The sequence below is a fragment of the Chelonoidis abingdonii genome, chromosome 3 (genome assembly GCF_003597395.2).
Source record: "Chelonoidis abingdonii isolate Lonesome George chromosome 3, CheloAbing_2.0, whole genome shotgun sequence".
Lineage (NCBI taxonomy): Eukaryota > Metazoa > Chordata > Testudines > Testudinidae > Chelonoidis > Chelonoidis abingdonii.
The window spans coordinates 85,964,592-85,982,168 of record NC_133771.1 but is presented as its reverse complement, the minus strand read 5'-3'; positions in this window follow the sequence as shown (position 1 = coordinate 85,982,168).

The following is a 17,577-nucleotide window of genomic DNA, read 5'->3' as shown; positions in this document are numbered from 1 at the left end:
TATCAAATCTAAGCTGGTAATTAAGCTTAGAGGGGTTCATGCAGGGCCGGTGCAACCATTTAGGCGAACTAGGCGGTTGCCTAGGGCACCAAGATTTGGGGGCACCAAAAAGTGGCGCCCCCCCAAAAAATTTTTAAATGGTTGCAGCCGCTGCTGCTGGAGGGGCTGAGCTGCTGGCAGCAGCAGCTGCCTGCAGCCGGCAGCCCAAGGTGTCCCCCGGGTCAGGGCACTGCCCCGGCAGCCCAGGGCGCCCCCGACCCCAGAGTCAGGGATCCGCGGCTCCGGAGGACCTGCCACAGGCATGCCTGCGGCAGCTCTGCCAGAGCCAGAGACCCGCGCGCAGGGCAGCGAAATGTCCCGGCGCCTAGGGCGCCAGAAACCCTAGCGCCGGTCCTGTCTGGGCCTAAGAAACAAGCACTAATTGATGGGATCACATTGTGATGCAAGTTTGGGATGATGAGCAGCAGCTGCAGAACCTTCAGATGACAAGGCCATATTCCTTGATCTGTGTGCAGAGCTCACCCCAGCCTTCCTGCACAGCCATACCAAAATGAGATCCACACTGACAATGGAGAAGCAAGTGGCAATTGCTCTGTGGAAGCTTGCAATGCAATCTGAAGTTAGGAAATCCTCTGTGGGGGTTATTGTGATGCAAATGTGCAGGGCCATTAATCATCTTCTCCTATGAAGGACTGTGACTCTGGGCAACGTGCAGGACATAATGGATGGCTTTGCAGCAATCGGGTTCCCAAACTGCAGTGGAGCAACAGATGGCATGCAAATCCCCATTTTGACACCAGACCACCTTGCCTCTGAGTACATCAACAGAGAGGGCTACTTTTCTATGGTAGTGGAAGCTTTGTAGGATCACTGGGAATGCTTTACTGATATCAGTGTGGGCTGGTCAGGGAAGGTGTATGACACATGTAACTTTAAGACTTTAAGACTGTTCAGAAAGTTGCAAACAGGAACTTTCTTTCCCAACTGGTGGATTACCATTGGCAATGTTGAAATGCCAATGTGATGCTGGAAGACCCAGCCTACCCCTTGCTACCATGGCTCATGAAGCCATACAGCAGCACCTCGACAGCACCAAGAAATCCTTCAACTATAGGCTCAGCAAGCACAGAGTAGAAGTTGAATGTGTCTTTTGTTGGTTGAAGGGTCGCTGGTGCTGTCTACTCAAGAGATTAGACCTCAGTGAAAAAAATATTCCAATGGATATAGCTGCCTGCTGTGTCCTGCATAACATATGTGATGCAAAGGGGGAAAAGTTTCTGCTGGGGTGGAGGACACAGGTGGAGTGGCTCTCTGGTGATTTTGAGCAGCTGAACACCAGGACTATCATAAGGACTCAGTGCAGATCTATATGGCTCAGGAAGGCTTTGAAAGACCATTTTAATAGTGAGCCAGAGTAGTGTGTTGCTGTAGTTTGCTCTACCTGTCCTTGGTCTTTTGCAGCCCTGTATGAACGCTTTGGTGAATGCTTGTGTATAATAATATAACATTGCCAATGCACATTTTAATAATGTCTATAAATGATGTCAGCCCCAGCCAGCATATGATGTGAACTAATAAAGACGAATTATGTTTCCATAAGCAGACTAATTTTTCCCCGTGGGTGCTCCAGCCCCAGACCACCCACAGAGTTGGTGCCTCTGAACAGCTTCTGCAGGCATCTGTCTGCTGCCTGAGATCATATGCTGCCAGCCTGTGTGCTGGAATGGTTCCTGCTGAAGTAATCTCTGAGCAGTGTGACAAAGCGTCCTACCGCGGTAGAAAAAATAAGGTAGCCCTCCCCAGAAACCTGCAGCAGAGGATTGCAGACTATCAGCAGGAAAGTTTCACTGAGATCTCTACAGAGGATTCCCAGGACATCCCAGTGCACATAAACCAATTGTTCCACAGGGCCACCTCTGCCTAACTTTAGATGTGGGTGAGAAGCAGATAGCAACTCTACTTCTGTTGTTTGTTTCACTATTTCTAGCATAAGTAAACAAAAAAAAAGAGTAAATCAAGACGTGTCCTACTGTTTTGGGGATTCCTTCCCTGTAATTTTAAAGCAAACAGCAAACTTACCAGAGGTTCCTTCCCCTGCATCAGGCTTGACCATGCTGGACTGTAGAGACTATCTGGACTGTGCTGGAGTCAAAAACATGTCCTGGGTCATCATGCAACTAGACCCCCAATTGCCTGTTCCTCCTATTCCTCCTCCTCACTGTTCACAGAAGTGTTGGGGGGGCTCCGACCAGGGCTGCCCAGAGTGGGAGGGGAAGTGGGACAATTTGCCCCAGACCCCGGGCCCCACAGGGGCCCCCACGAGAATTTTTCAGGGCCTGGGACCCGCCGCCAAAGTGCTGGGTCTTCGGTGGCAATTCAGCGGCGGGGGGCCCCCAGGCCCCCTGAATCCTCTGGGCAGCCCTGGCTCCGTCTCAGTCTCCTTCAAAGTATCCTCATGGTTCTTGGGGGTGGTAGTGGGGTCTTGTCTGAGGATGGCATGCAGCTCTTTGTAAAAGTGGCAGGTCTGCAGTTCCACACCAGAATGATTGTTAGCCTCCCTTGCCTTCTGGTACACCTGCCGCAGCTCCTTTGGCTTTCATGCAGAACTTCTAACTGGTCCCTCTTGTAGATCTTTTCCTCCACGCCCCAAGCAACCTGCTTGTAGATGTCGATGTTTATGTGGCTGGAACTGAGCTTTGTCTGCACAACCTCCCACAGACCCAGAAGATCCAGCACCTCCTGTGTACTCCAGGCAGTAGTGTATCTGCAGCGTATACCCGGCATGGTCAGCTGAGCAGTTGCTAGATGAGCACTCCAAGATGGGCAACCACAACCAGAAAATGGAATTTCAAAAATTCATGGGGCTTTATAGGGGAAGGGTGGTTCCATGCTAGCTGGTAGCTGGACAGTGGAGTTCACAATGATGACCAGAGTGGTCAGGGTGGTGTATTGTGAAACATCTCCCAGAGGCCACTAGCATTCAATATAAGTAACACAGCGTTTCAACCTAACTACATTAACCTTTACTCTGTACTGCTCAGGGAGGCGGTGTTAAGTCAGTGTAATGGGGCAGCTATGTCAGCGGGAGCAAAACTTAAATATAGATGCATACATAGCTATGTCGATGTAAGCTGCCTTGCATCGACTTAACTGTGTAGACCAGTGAGACATAACCATCATAAAAACATGAGCAACATGGCACCTCACCTGCTGCTTTTCCTTACTACCATTTATACTAGCATGAAGGCCATGGTCCAAGTATGAGAGCACATGCCTACCTTTAATATAACTGTGACAGGTTGGTCTGCCCTCTTACGGATAGTGGTGCCTAATGGTCAGCTCACCCCATTGTTTGGCTTGGCCCTTTAAGGTTTGAAATGTCCTATATATTTAAGGACCTTGGGGTTATTGATAAAGTGGTCCTGGGAATAAGTGGTGCTTGGGAGAAAATCTTGACACTGTATCTTTAAAGTCCTGGGCCAGAAGACTGATTCCTCTCCCCTTCAATCAACTGAGCAGGGAGAAGGGAACAGCATAAATGCTGCCCTCTGCTTTATAGCAGGACAGATACCAGCAGGAGAAACCTGAGGATTAACTGAGGAAAAGGGCTAGCTGAGGCAGAAGTTGGCTAAATTATAACCCAGCTCCAGGAGGAGTACTGGGACAACTAGCAAAGTAAGCCAATCTTTGTAGAAAAAATTAATAAATCAAACCCCACAAAGGGGGTTCAGGTTTTTGAACCAACTCGAGTCTGGTAATTATTGAAAGAACCCAAGGAAGTGGTGAGTGAGATAAAGTGGGATACTACAAGGGGGCAAGTTGGAGACACTCGCCCCTTGACAATATCCCCTGGATACAGCTCATCAAACCTGAGCTGTAGTTGATGGATCCACATAAGGAGCCTTTGCAAATGAAGGAAAAGCATTTGCAATAGTAGCCCCCAGTGGGTAAAACTTCTTGTGGTGGTTCAATCAACTTAGGTGCCACTGAGAAGATGGACTTCTCCTTCCATGCCCTCTACCAATGCAAGAGGAATGTAATATCATCCAGCCAGAAAAGCTTAGCAGTCAAAGAAATTCCCCTAAATATGTTATAAAGGCAAAGAGAAGGTTGGTCAAGTTCAGAGGCGAGTCTAAGTAAATCTAGAGAAAGTCTAAGTTGAGGTAACTTACATCTTTGTCACCCAACTACAGACAATATTAACAGCAGCTTAGACTTCCTTACATTTACTTACACTAATTTGCTGAGGTGTAAGTAGGTTTAAGATAGTCTTACTGCATCTGTAGAAATTTAGGTCTAAGGGTCTATGAAGAAGTCTAACTCTATCATACATGTAACTTCTGAATCTGCTGCAGTGAATCTGAGAGCCAATAAGGAGGCTCTAGAGTGAAGACCTGCAAGGGGAAAAGAAGTGTTGTCTTTCCATCTTAGATGGCCTCCTTATCATAGTATCTGAGTGTGTCACAATCTTTAATATATTTATTCTCAGAACACCCTGTGAGGTAGGGAGAATGCTATTATCCCCATTTTATAGACAGGGAACTGGGGTACAGAGACAATAAGTGATTTGCTCAAGGTCAGACAGAAGGTTTGTAGCAGAGCAGGGAATTGAACCTAGGTCTGTCCAGTGAACGCTTTAACCACTGAACCATCCTTGCGCTCATTGTCAATTTCTACAGCCTTCCAAGAATCTGCTTTTTATATTTCTCTGGTCTGTCCTTCTCAGTCTATGTTAAATTTTCCAAGAGCTCTGAACTCTAGAGCAAGAGTCTTGTTTGGCCTCAGGAACAACCATTTTTGGTGTGATGTATCTGATTCCATCCCCACGCTTCCTAGGAGATGGAGTTTATCACAAAGAAAGCAGTACAGGAGTGGGACTCCAAACTGAGAGTAGCCAACTATTTAGTTTCCAACAGTAAAGAGAACTAGATAAAATGATGTGATATAAAAGGACAGTGGGAATCAAGGAAGGAATCATCAACCAGAATGTGTGCTTCTAGGTTATTTGCATAGCTTGCTGTTAGCCCCTTGCTTGTCCTCCTTTGTTGGGGGGCATGGATCAGCATTCACGTCATACTCCCCGTCAGTACCTGGCCCAGGCTGGGGAAGCTAATGATCCAACCTGCGGACCCAATTCCGTGATGAATCCTGGTCCCATACCACCTGAGGCCCAACGTGCATACACTTAGAAATGGTCAGTGGGTTCATTGCAAAACTGACTTTCCCTCTTTTCTCTGTGTTGAAGTGTGGAGAGTGTCTGTAGTGCCCTCTGTAGGCTCTGCTGATTATCCTTCCAGCATAGCAGAAACACACCCAACAAGCAGATTCGGGCTTCAAGAGTGTTGCCCTCGTAGTACTTTGTATGCGGAAAAGAGCTGAGATAATTTCACGGTCTTCTCATCCTAGAAACATGTAGGAAATACTTTTGATTACCACAGAGACATCAGACTGTTTTTACTGATATATAGTATAGTATATATATACTGACATCAATTTCCCATAAATTACTTCTGAGGTAAATTTCTGCATTTTATAGAAAAGAGAAGTCATTTTCATCGTGCACTGATAAATAATTTCTTCTTATAAGACTGTTTATAAACTGTACTTTAGTGCCTTAGTTTGCATTTTTGCTAGAAAGCAAAATATGTCCTTAATGCAATTACTAATTTTTAAATAATTATTATGATATTGAAAATACTAACAATGATTAAAGTGTACTTTTTAACATACTATTTTTAAATCGTGTGGTTGCTCAAATCACATTTTCTGTGCTGTATATACTTAGGCTACGTCTACACTGCACGATTAATTCGAAGTAGTTTAAACCGATATTACAAAACCGATGTTATAAAATCGGGTTTGCGCATCCACAGTGCAATCACAAAATCGATTGCTTGCGTCCCTGGTCCAAGGCTACCATCGATTTAAGGAAGCGGTGGCACTGTGGGTAGCTGTTTCTCGCTATCCCATAGTTTTTCGACGCTAGTCTATCACGTGATGAGAGCCACCAGTGCCTGATGGGGCAGAAACATTGCCCCGAGTGGTGCTGGGTAACAGCCTCACCCCTCCCTTTGTGAGGCAGCAGACTAAACCCTTTGCGCCTTTTTCCGATAGAGTGCAACTGAGCAAACGCCATAGCCACAGCAATCTTTCCCTTTTTTCACCTTGGTTGGGGGGTGGGGAATAACTGAGGAGCTGTTCCTGAACCCACGCCCAGACACTGTGTTTTGAACTACAGACATTTGGAGCTCAGCCAAGATGGAAATAATTCAGAGGACTTGCTGTGGAACTGTTGGGATAGCGGAGAGTCCTAGTATCCCTCCCTCCTTCATGAGCGTCCATTTGAGTCTATGGCTTTCCCGTTACGCTTGTCACGCAGCGCTGTGTATCCTGCAGTTTTTTTACTTCAAAAGCTTTGCATTTCGTGTTCTGTAATGGAGCAGGATACAACAGATTTTGTCTCCCCATACAGCGATGCAGACCTAGTATCTCCGTAGGTCCATGCGGGAGCTCTTTTTGGATTGAGACTGCATCGCCAGCCGTGGCTGATCAGAGCTCCACGCTGGACAAAGCAGGAAATGTAATTCAAAAGGTCTCGCGGGGCTTTCCTTGTTTACCTGCCCGCTGCTCCGTTTCAGATTGCTGTCCAGAGGCGGTCAGTGTGTGCACTCTGGGGATACGCCCGGGAGGCCATAACGTCGATTTCCGTCACACACGAACCCTAATCCGAGTTATCACTCGGAATTTAGCGCTACTCCTTCGTCTTGGGAGGAGTTCCGAAATCGATTTAAGGAGGCGGTAAAATCGATATTAATGACGACGTCATGTGAACGGATACAGCGTTAAATCGGTATATCGGCCATTAAACCGATTTAAAGTCGCAGTGTAGACCTGGCCTTAGTTTAGTAGTGATCTAAAATGCCATTTTTATCACATCTTTAAAGAGCTGATTTTAGTGTATTTCCTTTCTACCCTGCCTTTATTGAGCAGTGATTGGATTTGACTCATTCTAGCATGGTATATACATCAACACCTGTGCCCATTTAGCAATGAATTTCAATATAAATCACAGTGAATTGAACAGACATCTCAAAGAAGCATTACAATTGTAGCGCTATATTTAGAAACTCAAACAAGGAAATAAACAACTTCAGTAAAAGTAATTTAAATAACAAATAACTTATCTTTATAAACTGCTTCTCTCCTTGAGAACAAAGAATAAACAAGGAGACAAGCTTTTTTTCCTTCCATTATTAACTCAGATCACAATATGAATGGGTGAAATGTCAAGAATAATTGGACCAAATCACAGCATAATCTTCAGCAAAAACGTGATTTATTTAAATTGTCACTGCTTTTCTTAATGATCCTCTGTTTAACCTTGTTATCCAAGACAGCATGTAAAAAAAGGCACTTTTTGATTTGTTCTGAAATTGTCAACTTAAAGGCATGTACTTTACTGTTCTGTTGTGAACCATAATCTAGGACACCTTCACGTTGTGAAACATCAATATATTGTATTGTGCCCCTGAGGTGCTGCAATTACACCGGTGCATGCCTTCCAAACAGTATTTTTCCATTCACGTAAGAGTATTTTGCCATTCACGGTCATGGGGATTCTTTTGGCTAAGACCATGTAATGGGTACTGTAACGAGAGACTTTGCTTTGAATGTTCTGAGATACTTTGCAGCACCTTAATAGAGGCTTGCAGAAAATTCTTGGATGGGGTTTAAAAACACTGTAAAACTCACTTCTCCCCATTAATATAATTGAGATGGTGACAATGTCAGGGCACTTTGACTTGCATAAATCAGCAGTTAATTTTAAGATTAAGACTTTAGATAAATAGTAATTAGTGATAGTTGAAAATTAGAAATCCAAAATGGTGGACACAATAATCCTATATAAAAGATTCAGGATTAGGGTATGGAAAGTTCCAGCAACTCACAGGGAGGAGCTTGGCTATCTTAAACTAGGTTAGAGGAAGGAGCTCTACCCAACATGGCATGGGGGCGGAGGATGGGGAGAGCTTTACTATCTAAAAATAAGAATGATTGATTAATAGGAAGGATCTAGAACTATGCTAATATCTGGAAGCTGATTGGCTGAGATAAGCTAACTTTGAGACCGTAACCAGTGTATAAGGCTGACAGCCAGCAGACTTAGTTGTGGGGGTCTGTGAAGAGCAAAAGCCACAAGAAGCAGCAAGAACAGCAACAGCTGAGACAAGTGCAATAGCATCTTAAGAAGATTCTGGAAAGCAGCTGTCTGCAGAAGCAGCAGCAGAACCTCCTAGAGAGCAGCAGCTTTAGAATATAGTAGCTACGGAAGCCTCTAAGGCAGACAGCCTGCGGGAGATGGTGGTGGTGACAGCAGCAGAGGCAGCAGCAGCAGCTTTAATTGCCACTATAGCGCAGTAGCATAGCTAGCGGGGTGCAGGGGAAGCAGCCGCTTCCCCTCAGCACATTTTCCAAAAGTGGCACCTGCTGGACTGGCGGCAGCACGGCTGGAGGAGCCATGGGGTGGGGCAGCAGGCGCGGCTGGAGGAGTGAGTGGGCCTGCTCCTCAGCCATTGTGCCCCACACTCAGCGTGGCCCCAACATCACCGCAGCCACCATTAGCAGGCCCCGGCCACACTGCAGGATCATACACAGCGCCCCGGCCGCGTGTGCTGCCCTCCCCATGGAGCCTCCTGGCCCACCCTGGGCACATGTGGCATGCCCTGTTGCCGGCAGGGAGCCCTGTGCCTTCTGCTTGGCTGCGCTCCAGCGGCTCCTTCCTGGTCAGGCAACTGCCGGCCTGCCAGCAAGGAGCCATTGGAAAGCAGCTGAGCAGGAGAGGCGCGGGGCTCTTCAGCAGCGCCGGGGAAGTTTATCGGTTCAGGGGACCCTGACTAGTTCCTCGCCCCTGTCTGCCATCTGCCCTGCCTGGGCAAGTCTCGCTCCTGCAGCCCCTCTCCACCGTGTGTCTCTAGCAGGTGGTCCATGCCCCCAGGACGTGCTGCTCACCCGGGCCCTGCCCGCTCCGTGCTGCCCCCAGACGCACTGTTCTGCCCCACGGGCTGCAGGGCTGGAGCAGCCTCTGCGCTGGACTGCAGCGCTCTCGGCCCCAGCTGGCCATGGCCCGTGTGCCCAGGCTGCTGCACAGGGGCGTCTCCTCCTCAGACCCGGCTTGGGATCCAATGGGGCAGTGAGGGGGTGGGGCTGAGGGTGGGGATTTGGGGAGGGATCCACTGGGGGAAAGAGGGGGCGGAGTTGGGTCAAGGTGGGGATGAGACCAGAGGAGGAGCCATGGTGGGTATGGCCAGAGGAGGAACCAAGGGGGGCTCCTTTTTTATGTTTGCTCCCCCTACACTTAGAACCTGGCTACACCACTGCTACAGCGTCAGCTCCTTCAAGACAAGCAGCTACCTCAACTCTGTGGAGACACTACCAGCCATCATTTCTGGTGCTAACCCCACCCAACGGAGAGAACAGAAGGACCCCTGAGATGAGTCAGAGGGAATTAAGAAAGAGTGTAAATCTGACTTTATCATCTCCTGTTAGAGGATATCTGGGTGTGCCTGTTAATAAAACTGAATGCCTATATTTAAGTGAGCTCTACCCCACCTATCCTGCAACTGGCTGGTCACTGCTCACAGGATATCAGTGTTAAGCAAATGATTTAATTAAATCTATAACACTGTAATAGTCTCTTGTATGTGCTAGTAAAGGTCATGCATACTACATTATATTAACTCTAAGGCTTTTTTGTATAAAGGGTCTCTATATGCCTATTACAGTGTAACTGCTATATGGTCTGTGTATCCTGTATATTTTGTTTGTTTTTTGTCTGCACTGCTTTATTATATGATTTTAAAATGTAATTCTGTTATGTTTTACTATATTTTATGTATTCTTTCTTGCTTTATTAGATACACTTGTAACCACTTATTTCTTCTAAATAAATACTTTGTTTTCTAAGAATTACTGCTTGTGTGTCCATCCTTGAGCAGAACGCTGTATCCGTATCCTTCCAAGGGTTAGCAAGATTAGCTTGCTCTGTGAAGCTCTCTGTGGGCCAGAGACAAACCCCCTGGCAATTCCTCTATGGTGGACCACTATTTATTAGCTCTTTTGGATAAAGCAAATTGCATAGTGTTAGGCAAACCATCATTAGAGTGCCTGAGATCTAAATTTTGGGGTAACAATACAGGTACATTCTTACCTGCAGTAGTTTGGTATACCTCACCCATACGCCTTGTCCCTCTCTCTATTCAATTTCAAAGAATAGGATTCTAAGTGGGCAAAATGTAGGTCATCATTAAGGGGCCACTCTCAGGTTTAAAATTATGGAACATATTCACTCTTGCTTGCCCGTGGAGGTATTAATTATACCTCTCTGTGCCAGCCTGATCCACTGACCCCCAAAGGGGACTGGTTTGAGTGTGGTGTGGCAGCACAATCTCCACGTGTGCTTTTCTGGGTTTCTGCAAGAGGAGAGCATCATATTTGTGCTTGAGGCTCTGTGGCAGCCTCACCAATGGAAGCTGATCTGGTCAAGTCCCCTTTCTGTCTGGTACTTCTCCCATTTCGGGCTGTGCTCTATGCTTGTTGGTAGAAGAGAATTTATAGTTGCTTTTCACTACTGCAGCTTCCTCCAGAGGACATCCTGTTGCGGGGTCCTGTGCCTATGTTTATGTCATCAGAATCTTGGGTAAATCTGGGCTGATTTTAGCCAAATATATTACAGAAATAAATCATTATTATTATTATTAATCTAAGAATCATAAGCAACACAGGTTAGTAAGAATTTTACAAGTCTAGTTGACTTTTTTCACTATTTAGGCTGTTTTGTTTACATCTTCCATTTCACTTGGCTTGGACGGTAACACTTGTCAGAGCTGTCCCTGAACAGTGAGCAGGAACTTTGTGGTATTTCCTGGGAGGAACAAGTAAACCACTGTACCTTTAACACTTTGATGTCCTGTCCACTATGGCACTGCAAAGTGAAGGATATAATGGTGCTTAGCTTTAGTCAAAGCCGGTGCCTAACAGTAGTGGTATGAGTCCCTCTGGATAGCTGGAAGAAGTTTTATGTGTGCACAGGAAGCACTTCATAGTCATGCTTTTAGATGTAAGCAGGGTCTGAATGAACTCTCCCCTGACAGTTAATTAGGGAGGGGGAGCGACTTCAGAAGCAAAATGTATTTACATGAACACACCTACTCTGCATATGTATCTAGCAGACAGGAGCTGTGTAGCTCTAAGCGATCAGCTTTGGTTGGTATTGAGTTACAAATCACTTTAGTACTGACTGCAGGGGTAGTGAAATATTGTTAGCAATGTTATCTTCACTGTATGAGTAAAGGGGAACAGAACTGTTCTGAGCTGAAAGGAACTCACTGAGCCAGAGACTCAAATGCCAGCCCCCTGTGAAAGTAAAGGGTTGGGGACAGGTGGTCCAGCCAGGAGGTGTGGACTCTCCATAAGGGTTCCTGGTCTATTCCTCCCCACTTCTCAAAGATAGAGCTCAATAGGCTTCATTAGGAGCCTTTTGTTATTTTAAGTACTCAATAAGAGCTGAAATCATTTGTGGTGGGGCTGTGTTTCTGCCTAGCCTGCTGAGAGCTAAAAATCATTAAGACTGACCTACAGAGGTCACAGCAGAGAGACAGGTGGGAGCAGAAGGTGACTGAAGGCAGCCGGCAAAAGTGGCAAGCAGTCAGCTGGAAGGGCAGCCAGGCAGTGAGTAACAGCAGCCATTGGGGTGGCCAGGTGGTGAGGAAGTGTGGCTGGAGGGGCAGCCAGCCAGAGCAAGCGCTCAGATAGTGGAGCAAGCCAGGTGCCTTCTTCCGCTAGTGGGAGGTGAACTCACAGACATGCACTTTTGAATCCAGAGTTCTCACTAGCCAAGGACAACCACAGTGAGTGGGGTATGCTAAGGGAGCAGAGAGGCACAGTAAAGGAACTTTTAGTTGTAGAACTCAAGAATATGAGGCAGAAGACTCTGCCCCATGCACTCAGGGGTGGGTATCCTGCTCACAGTTTTGTTTACGAAGCTTGCTTGCAGCATTTTCCTTAATTAATGTCAGGTGACTTCTCTCCTTTCATTAAAAGTTGTGGGGTGGTGGTTGTTCTTTTTTCTACACTCAGACTCTGCTTGCGAGTAGGGAAATATTGTCTCTCAGAGACACCCAGGGGTGATGTTTTAATTTTCCCAGGTTACTGGGTGGGGGCTCGAGCTGGTTCTATGTTCGATTGTTGAAAAGGAATTGCTAGATATTGAACCCGGTCCTAGTTGCCGCTGGCTCCACCTGACAGAAGGGTTACACGTATAGACTAGTCAAATTAGATCTCCTTAAATCCAATTTATCAATGTGCAAGAGAGTCTAATTTGGTGTAATTTTGACATCAAAGAGTCAGAAGGTGAAAGTAGCACCTAGAGCACATCCTGGAGGAGATGTCTGAAAGACTGGTGGAGATATGAGAATGGATCAAGTGAGAGAAGTAAGGGACAAAGAGGTAAATTTGGAAATTATCTGTGGGAATGGATGAGGCTGAGTAAATATAGTGATTTTTTTTCTCTAATGTTTTAGTCCCTGTGTCCGTTAGCTCATTTTTCTTTTTTCTTTGAAAGATGAGGACAGGATAAGGGCATTCAAACCTTAAGCCTCAGAGCATTAGCTGTCTAGTGCAGGGATTGGGAACTCATTTTTCCACGAAACTCTGTGCAATCGATTCAGTGTATTATGCTTTTTTTTTTTTTTGGCTTCCTCTGAGTCAGCATTCTCCATGATTGTGAAGAATCTTCAGCCAAATGTGCCATCTTGGGCAGCTGTCAGAATGCTGGAGAATCCTGAGTGGCTAATGAAGAAGTTTGGTTTCCTTTCTTATTAAATGTGATTGGATTATTGTCTCTCTCTCCCCTCCCCCCCCCCAGACTTTTTTTTTAAAAGAGTACTACTGTAAAAACACATTCAGGGGATTAGTAATGTATTAATACATAATATTAGGGATATTATGGTATAAGTCTCCTCTGTATGTATGCCAAGGCAACTTAGTTTCTGTGTAAAGTAAGTAATAATGTAGCAAATCAGGGTTTCATGATTCCATGCTAAAGTCTTCTTTTCTCCCAGATAACTGGTGTACCTACAAACACAGCTGATCATACCTGGACGTGAATTGTGGACCAGATGTGGAGACTGTGAACACAAACATTGTCTCTTTTCCTGGAATGACCACTACCTTCTCCAAGCTGATATGAGAACCCTTCTAGTTTCCCGACAAAAAGAAGCAACCATAAATAGTTCATCCCCAGAAGCTCATGGACCTAATCAAATTCAAAAACATTTGTGGATAAATTCAATCCACTGAAAAACTATAGACTAGAAATCCTAGCAAATCACTTTTACCACTCACTTACCCTAAGCACTGACACACTAGTACTGAAGCATTCACTCCCTCCCAATTGTCTCCACAGACCTGTGTCAGAAGAAGCAGGAAAAAAAGAAAACTTGAGTGTCAGTCCAAGACAGAGTGTAAAGAAGAAAGCTGTTAAATTCTTCTCTGTTATCAGAATTCAATTGTAAGAGGGGACAGTTTATTTTCCTGATTTATCATACACAAAAATATTAGATGCCACTTTTTTTTTTTTTTTTTATTGAATGGAGAGAGAAGCCAGATCTTTAAAAAAGTGAAGAAGGAGAATCCAGGGAACTACAGACCGGTCAGCCTCACCTCAGTCCCTGGACAAATTATGGAGCAGGTGCTCAAGGAGGAGAGGAAGGTAATCAGGAACAGTCAACATGGATTCATCACGGACAAGTCATGCCTGACCAACCTGATTGCCTTCTATGATGAGATAACTGGCTTTGTGGATAGGGGAAAAGTGGTAGACGAGATATACCTTGACTTTAGCAAAACTTCTGATACAGTCTCCCACAATATTCTTGTTAGCAAGTTAGTGTGGATTGGATGAATGGACTATAAAATGGATAGAAACCTGGCTAGATCGTCAGGCTCAATGGGTAGTGATCAATGATTCAATGTCTAGTTGGCAGCTGGTATCAAGGGGAGTGCCCCAGGGGTTGGTCCTGGGGTCAGTTTTATTCAACATCTTCATTAACTATCTGGATAATGGGATGGATTGCACCTCAGCAAGTTCACAGATGACACTAAGGTCAGGGGAGAGGTAGATATGCTGGAGGGTAGGGATAGGGTCCAGAGTGACCTAGACAAACTGGAGGATTGGGACAAAAGAAATCTGATGAGGTTCAACAAGGAGAATGCAGAGTCCTGCACTTAGGACAGAAGAATCTCATGCACTGCTAGAGGCTGGAGACCAAGTGGCTAAGCGGCAGTTCTGCAGAAAAGGACCTGGGGATTACAGGGGACAAGAAACTCGATATGAGTCAACAGTGTGCCCTTGTTGCCAAGAAGGCTAATGGCATTTTGGGCTGCATTAGTAGGAGCATTGCCAGCAGATCGAGGGAAGTGATTATTCCCCTTTATTCGGCACTGTTGAGGCCACATCTGGAGTATTATGTCCAGTTTTAGGCCCCCCACTACTGCTGCAGGGGAGACATGATGGCCAGGCCAATGGAAGCTGCAGAGCTGGTGCTCGGGGCGGTGCCTGTGCCACAGGCAGGGGCAGCATACGGAATCCCCTATGTCACCTCAGGACAGGATGCAGAGATAAAATTTCTTGACATCTTAAATGACTGCTTCTTGGAGCAGCTAGTCCTGGAACCCACAAGAGGAGAGGCAATTCTTGATTTAGTCCTAAGTGGAGCACAGGATCTGGTCCAAGAGGTGAATATAGCTTTACCAAGAGGTAAATTTAGCATCCCTGAGGCGGGGAAAACACCACAGCGTCCCAACACTTAGCATTTAATTTCAGAAAGGGGAACTACACAAAAATGAGGAAGTTAGTTAAACAGAAATTAAAAGGTACAGCGCCAAAAGAGAAATCCCTGCAAGCTGCAAGGAAACTTTTTTAAGGCACCATAATAGAGGCTCAACATAAATGTATACCCAAATTAAAAAACATAGTAAGAGAACCAAAAAAGCTAAACAACAAAGTAAAAGAAGTAGCGAGAGGCAAAAACTCATTCTTTAAAAAATGGAAGTTAAATCCTACTGAGGAAACTAGAAAGCAGCATAACCTCTGGCAAATGAAGTGTCAAAATATAATTAGGAAGGCCAAAAAAGAATTTGAAGAACAGCCAGCCAAAGACTCAAAAAGTAATAGCAAAAAATGTTTTTAAGTACATCGGAAGCAAGAAGTCTGCTAAACAAGTGTGGCCACTAGAAGATTAAGATGCTAAAGGAGCACTCAAGGATGATAAGGCCATTGCAGAGAAACTAAATGAATTATTTCCATCAGTCTACACGGCTGAGGATGTGAGGGAGATTCCCAAACCTGAGCCCTTCTTTTTAGGTGACAAATCTGAGTAACTGTCCCAGATTGAGGTGGTTTTGGAACAAATTGATAAACGAAAAAGTAATAAGTCACCAGGACCAGATGATATTCACCCAAGAGGTCTGAAGGAACTCAAATGTGAAATTGCAGAACTACTAACTGTAGTCTGTAACCTATCATTTAAATCAGCTTCTGTACCAAATGACTGGAGGATAGCTAATATGACGCCAATTTTTAAAAAGGGCTCCAGAGGTGATCCTGGCAATTACAGGCCGTAAGCCTGACTTCAGTACTGGGCAAATTGGTTGAAACTATAGTAAAGAACAAAATTGTCAGACACAGGTTAACATAATTTGTTGAGAAGAGTCAACATGGTTTTTGTAAAGGGAAATCATGTCTCACCAATCTACTCAAATTCTTTGAGGGCGTCAACAAGAACGTGGACAAGGGGGTTCCAGTGGATACAGTGTACTTAGATTTTCAGAAAGCCTTTGACAAGGTGCCTCACCAAAGGTTCTTAAGCAAAGTAAGCTGTCATGGGATAAGAGGGAAGGTCCTCTCGTGGATAAGAAACAAAGGGTAGGAATAAATAGTCAGTTTTCAGACTGGAGAAAGGTTAATAGTTGTGGCCCCCGGGGTCTGTTCTGGGACCAGTCCTATTCAACATATTCATAAATGATCTGGAAAAAGGGGTAAACAGTGAGGTGGCAAAATTTGCAGATGATACAAAACTATTCAAGATAGCAAAGAGTTACAAAACAATCTCTCAAAACTGGGTGACTGGCCAATACAATGGCAGATGAAATTCAATGTTGATAAATGCCACGTAATGCATATTGGAAAACATAATCCCAACTATACATATAAAATGATGGGATCTAAATTAGCTGTTACCCACCAAGAAAGAGATCATGGAGTCATTGTGGATGAAAAGATCCACTCGATGTGCAGTGGCAGTCAAAAAAGCTAACAATGTTGGGAATCATTAAGAAAGGGATAGAAAATAAGGCAGAAAATATCATATTACCTCTATATAAATCCATGGTACATCCACATCTTGAATACTATATGCAGATGTGGTCATCCCATCTCAAAAAAGATATATTGGAATTGGAATAGGTTCAGAAAAGGGCAACAACAATTATTAGGGGTATGGAACAGCTTTTGTATGAGGAGAGATTAATAAACCTGGGAGTTTTCAGCTTGGAAAAGAGATGACTAAGGGGGGATATGATTTAGGTCTATAAAATCATGACTGGTGTTGAGACAGTAAATAAGGAAGTGTTATTTACTTCTTCTCATAACCCAAGAACTAGGGGTCACCAAATGAAATTAATAGGCAGCAAGTTTAAAAGGAAGTATTTCTTCACACAACGCACAGTCAACCTGCGGAACTACTTGCCAGAGTCTGTTGTGAAGGCCAAGACTATAACAGGGTTCAAAAAAGAACAAGATAAATTCATGGAGGATAGGTCCATCAATGGCTATTAGCCAGGATGGGCAGGTATGGTGTACCTAGCCTCTGTTTGCCATTAGCTGGGACTGAGTGGCAGGAAATAATCACTTGATGATTACCTGTTTTGTTCATTCCCTCCGGGGCATGTGGCATTGGCCACTGTTGGAAAACAGGCTACACAGACAGATGGACATTTGGTCTGACCCCGTAGGGCGGTTCTTACGTTGGGTCCCTGCACCTAAGAGCTGGTGGGATGTGCTGGCTGCTTCTGGGAGTCACACAGAGCCGACTCCTGCAGCCAACTGGACTTCTAGCGGCCTGGTCAATGGTGCTCTCCAGAGCCACCTGGGTCCCTTTTCGACCCAGCATTCCAGTTCAAAACCAGATGACTGCAACCCTACCTATAAATGAAAAAGGAGAAGTGATAGAGGGGCCTGCAACTCCCCCTTCCCCACAAATGCAGAGACTATGCACTCAGTCCCAGAGCTCGTGAAGTTCCTGGCAGTTTCCCCATAACTATTATTGGACCCCAACTACTGATCTGGGCCTTCTCCCCCTGCCCCCGTTGCTTTTCATTTCTCTCTGCGGACGGGCCTATGAAGATAATTTTTTTCAGAGTACTGCCCGTTGCGACCTTTCCCGGTGCAGCATGGGCGTTGTAGTTTTCTAATCTCTTTCCGTGCTTGCTCTGAGCGAGTTCGTTAGCAGCGAAAGGACT